Source organism: Salmo salar, chromosome 03, assembly GCF_965601325.2.
Source record: "Salmo salar chromosome 03, fSalSal1, whole genome shotgun sequence".
Lineage (NCBI taxonomy): Eukaryota > Metazoa > Chordata > Actinopteri > Salmoniformes > Salmonidae > Salmo > Salmo salar.
The window spans coordinates 96,319,657-96,326,333 of record NC_138293.1 but is presented as its reverse complement, the minus strand read 5'-3'; positions in this window follow the sequence as shown (position 1 = coordinate 96,326,333).

Genomic DNA, 6,677 nt, shown 5'->3' with positions numbered 1-6,677 from the left:
CGGTAAAGGACCCTGGAGCCAGGCTGAGGAGTATCGTCGCCTGAAGGAGGAACTAGAGGAAGCCAAGAGGGAGCGACGTTACTACGAAGCGCTATTTCCACCTATAATGGTGGAGAGGCAGCCCCATAAAATGTTTGGGGGGGGGGGGCATAAGGCGAGTTTGTCAACATCAGGGGGAGCCCTGATCGAATTTCCCGTGCCTATCGGAGAGAGCCATGGAGCAGACAGAAGTCAGTACAGGAGTCAAACGCGGAGCTCGACGCGAGATTCCGAAGGGAAGTACTGGCAGAAAGAGCACGGTGGAGTGGGCGTGGGAAGGAGCGAGCGATGAGTTACGGTGTGGTGCGCACTATATCGCCCATACACACTCACAGCCCGGTGCGGTCGGTGCAAGCTCCTCGCCGGTGTAGGGCGAAGATGGTCATTGAACCCGGAAGGAGTAGGCCTGCTCAGCATGCCAGGTCCCCAGTTCGCCTACATAGCCCGGTACGTCCTGTTCCTGCTCCCTGCACTCGTCTTGAGGTGCGTGTTACCAGTCTGGCGCCACATAAGCCAGTTCCACGCATCAGACCTCCAGTGCGCCTGCCCAGTCTGGAGTGTCCTGTTCCTGCTCCCCGCACTCGACCTGAGGTGCGTGTTACCAGTCTGGCGCCACCTATGCCAGTCCCACGCATCGGACCTCCAGTGCGCCTGCCCAGTCTGGAGTGTCCTGTTCCTGCTCCCCGCACTCGACCTGAGGTGCGTGTTACCAGTCTGGCGCCACCTATGCCAGTCCCACGCATCGGACCTCCAGCGACGCTCCTCAGCCCGGAGCCCTCAGCGACGCTCCTCAGCCCGGAGCCCTCAGCGGCAGCCCGGAGCCCTCAGCAGCGGCCCGGAGCCCTCAGCGGGTGCCCGGAGCCCTCAGCGGCGGCCCGCAGCCTGGAGCCCTCAGCGGCGGCCCGCAGCCCGGAGCCCTCAGCGGCGGTCCGCAGCCCAGTGTCTTCAGCGGCGGCCTTTAGCCCAGAGTCTTCAGCGGCGGTTGGCGGTCCAAAGCCTCCGGCGATGATCCATGGTCTGGTTCCTCCAGACATACAGAAGTGGGGGGATCAGCGGGCGGTGGGGGGTACTACACCCGGAACCAGAGCCGCCGCCATAGACATTAGTCACCCACCCTACCCTCCCTTTGTGTTTTGGGGTTGTTTTTGTTTGTTTACATTCGGAGTCCGCACCTTTGGGGGGGGGGGGGGGGGTACTGTCACGTCCTGACCCTAGTAAGATGTAATTTTCTATAATAGAGTAGGGCAGGGCGTGACAGGGGGTGTTTTGGGTTCTATGTTTTCTATTTCTATGTTGGGATTGTTTGGGGTTGATCTCTAATTGGAGGCAGCTGATCCTCATTGCCTCTGATTAGAGATCATATTTAAGTAGGGTTTTTTCTCATTGTTTGTGGGTTATTATCTTTTGAGTAGTGTGTTGTCCTCTCTGCGTCACGGTTTGTTGTTTTTGTATATTTAAGTGTATTGCATTCAGTTTCACTTTTAATAAATATATGGAACTACGAACACGCTGTATTTTGGTCCGCTCCTTCGAACAGCCGTGACATGGGGGCTCAGTCAATATTATCATTCTCTGCGGTAAAGTATTGATTTTTAGGGCAATATCGGTAGAAATGTTACAAATAGGAAGGTTCAGGATCCTCGTAAGACATCACAGTAAAATGGAGTGATGTATTGCTAAATGGCATTATTCTGGGAAAGATGGGTTAATCTGTGGACATTGGAGGATTGTAGTTAAGATCAGAATGAATGGTGGGTTGGCCGCTGTGGGTGAAAATCCAGCCCTTGAAGAAAGAGGAAATTAGGAATATATGTATAATTATTTAACTATAGGTACTGCAGATGTGAGCAAAACCTTTTTTTTTTTATTTAAGGGGGATTGGAAATTATGCAAACAATTAAATTGATAGAACCTACAATCTATCTGCAATATTAAAGATGATCTACCCCCCCCCCAAATAAATAAACAACAACATTGTAGTTACTCCACCATACTAACCTAAATGACAGAGTGAAAAAGGGACGCCTGTAAAGAATAAAAATATTCCAAAACATGCATCCTGTTTGCATTAAGGCACTAAGGTAAAAATGCAAAAAACATTGCAAAGAAATGTACTTTATGTCCTGAATACAAAGTGTTATGTTTGGGGAAAATCCAACACATCACTGAGTACCATGCTTCATATTTTCAAGCATGATGGTGGCTGCATCATGTTAAGAGTATGCTTATCATCAGCAAGGACTAGGGATTTTTTTTGGGGGGGGGGTAAAAATAAATGGAATAGACCTAAGCACAGGTACAATCTTAGAGGAAACCCTTGTTCAGTTTGCTTTCCAACATACACTGAGAGAAAAATTCACCTTTCAGCAGGATAATAGCCTTAAAAACAAGGCCAGAAAATCACTGGAGTTGTTTACCAAAATTACATAAAATGCTCCTGAGTGGCCTAGTTATAGTTTTGACTTAAATCTTCTTGAAATTCTATTACAAGACTAGAAAATGACTGTCTACGAATGATCAACAACCAACTTGACAGAGCTTGAAGAATTTTAGAAAGAATAATGTGCAAATATTGTACAATCCAGGTGTGTAAACTCTTAGAGACTTACCCAGAAAGACTCACAGCTGTAATCGCTGCCAATGGTGATTCTAACATGTATTGACTCAGGGGGTTGAACACTTAAATAATCAAGATCTATTAGTGTTTCATTTTCCATAATTTCTTTACAATTGTTAGATTTTTTCTTCCACTTTAACATTACAGAGTATTTTGTGTAGATCGTTGACAATAAATTACAATTAAATCAATTTTAATCCCACCTTGTTACACAACAAAATGTGGAAAAAGTCAAGGGGTGTGAATACTTTCTGAAGGCAGTATAGCAGTCTACTGAATAAATATCCTCATGGTAAAGTATAACTATTTCAAGTGAACCTATATCTACTCAGTATAATCCTAAAATACTACCTCAACTTGCGATAAGCATTAAGAGGATATTCTCTATACAGGTACACACATGTATTGTTGCTAGGTAACTAGTACTTGAAAACTCGTAGAGAGATGACACCTGAGTTTCCCACATGGAAAGTATCAGAATTAACCAATAGGAAGCTCTATGCAAATAACTTAGGTTAATTTTCGCTCCTAGGTTCTGAGTTTCCGTCACGAATGCAGCGTATTTATAGCAGTGGTTTAGAGTTGAGTCAGATAGAGAGACTATCTATCACACAATCACTACCAGTTCCAATAATTCAATATACCTTTCACATCGTTTTCATTTGAACTAGTACCTATTTATTTTTCCTGGTTCCAGTCATAAACACTTCCTCCATGTCATGAACGTGGTGGTCTGAAGAAGCGGTTGATGAAAACAGTGTTGAAGTTAGTAGCGTGTGGTCCCACTCTGTCCTCCAGGTGTTCTATCGCTACCTGGGCCGTCCCACCCGCCGACCCGCCCATCAACCCTCCGAAAGCCCCTCCCATCGTCATCCCCATCGCCCCCGCCACTGCCCCCATCGCCATCCCCATGGCGGCCCCCGCGGCCAGCCCCAACCCCGCCCCTACGGCGAGCGACGTCCTCAACCATCCGTTGTCCATCTCGGCTTTAGCCCTGATCTCTGCTCCCACGCTGTTGTTGTAGGCGTCCATCTGCCAGCGCAGCGCCTCCCCCCGGTACTGCTGCTCCAGCTCCCTCCACGCCTCCTCCGTCTCCGCCGCCCTCTTCTTCAGCAGCTTCCTCTCTTCCTTCCTCACGCTCTCCTCCGCCTGCCCGTAAGAGCGGCTGGTGTAGTGCTGCCCGCCCAGGGTCGCCAGCATCCGTTCAATCTTCTGGAGGAGCTCCTTGTCTCGAGAACGGTCCCTCCAGTTCTTGTTGAAGACGTGGTAGCGCCCGCCGCACTGCTCGATGAGCTCCCAGAGGTGCCAGTCGGTGCTGACCCGGCTCTCCAGGGCCAGAATGTCTACGTCCCCCTCGTAGGCCAGGAGGACTATGGTGTGGGAAAGTGCATCTTCACCGAAACGCTTCACCATCAGCTTAGGCGTCTTGACGTCGTTGGGGCAGATCTGCTCCAGGTCAAAGGCCATGAGCAGGGCGTGAGGGCCGGGGGCTGACAGACACTTGCACCTAAATAAAATCAAATGTTATTTACAGTGTTATATCACATGAAAAGTCTGCAAAACACCTTACAGAAAAGGTGCAGCCTAAACGCTTACAATTTCACCTGCAGGGAGACAATACAGTGACTACAATCAAGAAAGAACAATATGTTTTTATCGTGTTGTGTTGTATTGTGTTGTATTGTACTGTGTTGTGTTGTGTTGTATTGTATTTTATTGAATTGTGTAGTGTTGTGTTGCGTTGTATTGTGTTGTGTTGTGTTGTATTGCATTGTATTGTATTGTACTGTGTTGTATTGTATTGTACTGAGTTGTATTGTATTGTGTTGTGTTGTGTTGTGTTGTGTTGTATAGTGTTGTATTGCGTTGTGTTGTATTGTGTTGTATTGTACTGTGTTGTGTTGTGTTGTATTGTATCGTATTGTACTGTGTTGTATTTTGTTGTGTTGTATTGTATCGTATCGTATTGTACTGTGTTGTGTTGTATAGTGTTGTGTTGTGTTGTATTGTATTGTACTGTGTTGTGTTGTATAGTGTTGTGTTGTATTGTATTGTACTGTGTTGCATTGTATAGTGTTGTGTTGTATTGTATCGTATTGTACTGTGTTGTGTTGTATTGTGTTGTATAGTGTTGTGTTGTGTTGTATATTGTTGTGTTCTATAGTGTTGTATTGTACTGTGTTGTATTGTGTTGCATTGTGTTATGCTGTATTGTGTTGTATATTGTTGTTTTGTATAGTGTTGTATTGTACTGTGTTGTGTTGTGTTGTATAGTGTTGTGTTGTATATTGTTGTGTTGTATTGTATCGTATCGTATTGTACTGTGTTGTGTTGTGTTGTGTTGTATTGTATTGTACTGTGTTGTGTTGTATAGTGTTGTGTTGTGTTGTATTGTATTGTACTGTGTTGCATTGTATAGTGTTGTGTTGTATTGTATCGTATTGTACTGTGTTGTGTTGTATTGTGTTGTATAGTGTTGTGTTGTGTTGTATATTGTTGTGTTCTATAGTGTTGTATTGTACTGTGTTGTATTGTGTTGCATTGTGTTATGCTGTATTGTGTTGTATATTGTTGTGTTGTATAGTGTTGTATTGTACTGTGTTGTGTTGTGTTGTATAGTGTTGTGTTGTATATTGTTGTGTTGTATAGTGTTGTATTGTACTGTGTTGTGTTGCATTGTGTTATGCTGTATTGTGTTGTATATTGTTGTGTTGTATAGTGTTGTATTGTACTGTGTTGTGTTGTATTGTGTTGTATAGTGTTGTGTTGTGTTGTATATTGTTGTGTTGTATAGTGTTGTATTGTACTGTGTTGTGTTGTATTGTGTTGTGTTGTATTGTATCGTATTGTACTGTGTTGTGTTGTATTGTATTGTACTGTGTTGTGTTGTATAGTGTTGTGTTGTGTTGTATTGTATTGTACTGTGTTGTGTTGTATAGTGTTGTGTTGTGTTGTATTGTATTGTACTGTGTTGCATTGTATAGTGTTGTGTTGTATTGTATCGTATTGTACTGTGTTGTGTTGTATTGTGTTGTATAGTGTTGTGTTGTGTTGTATATTGTTGTGTTCTATAGTGTTGTATTGTACTGTGTTGTATTGTGTTGCATTGTGTTATGCTGTATTGTGTTGTATATTGTTGTGTTGTATAGTGTTGTATTGTACTGTGTTGTGTTGTGTTGTATAGTGTTGTGTTGTATATTGTTGTGTTGTATAGTGTTGTATTGTACTGTGTTGTGTTGCATTGTGTTATGCTGTATTGTGTTGTATATTGTTGTGTTGTATAGTGTTGTATTGTACTGTGTTGTGTTGTATTGTGTTGTATAGTGTTGTGTTGTGTTGTATATTGTTGTGTTGTATAGTGTTGTATTGTATTGTGTTGTGTTGTATTGTATCGTATTGTACTGTGTTGTGTTGTATTGTATTGTACTGTGTTGTGTTGTATAGTGTTGTGTTGTATTGTATCGTATTGTACTGTGTTGTGTTGTATATTGTTGTGTTGTATAATGTTGTATTGTGTTATATAGTATTGTGTTGTGTTGCATAGTCTTGTGTTGTGTTGTATTGTGTTGTATTTTTGTCTAATATGTCACTATTTATGATGGACTTCTGGAACTCTATCTCAGTTGGTAGAATATGGCTCTTGCAATGCCAGAATTTTTAGATTCCCAGGACCACCTGTATGTGAGATGTATGCATACATGACTGTAAGTGGCTTTGGATAAAAGTCTCTGCTAAATGGCAGATGTATTATTATTATATTACATTTAGAATTTCTTCAGTTTCTGTGAACTGTGAGCCCTTAACATCAATCATGTTAAAGTTAAAGTCACCTCTTCTTATGCGTACAGACGTTAACACTACAGAATACATGACAGAAGAGTATAGACACAGAACCGAAATACAGCATTACGGCCACCTCTTCATCTCTGTCTTCATCTTGGTGCGGGACAGGTGCTTCCCGTAGAGGTTGGGTCCGTTGACCAGAGCAACACGCGTCCCGGCCAGGTCCCCCAGGTTCTTC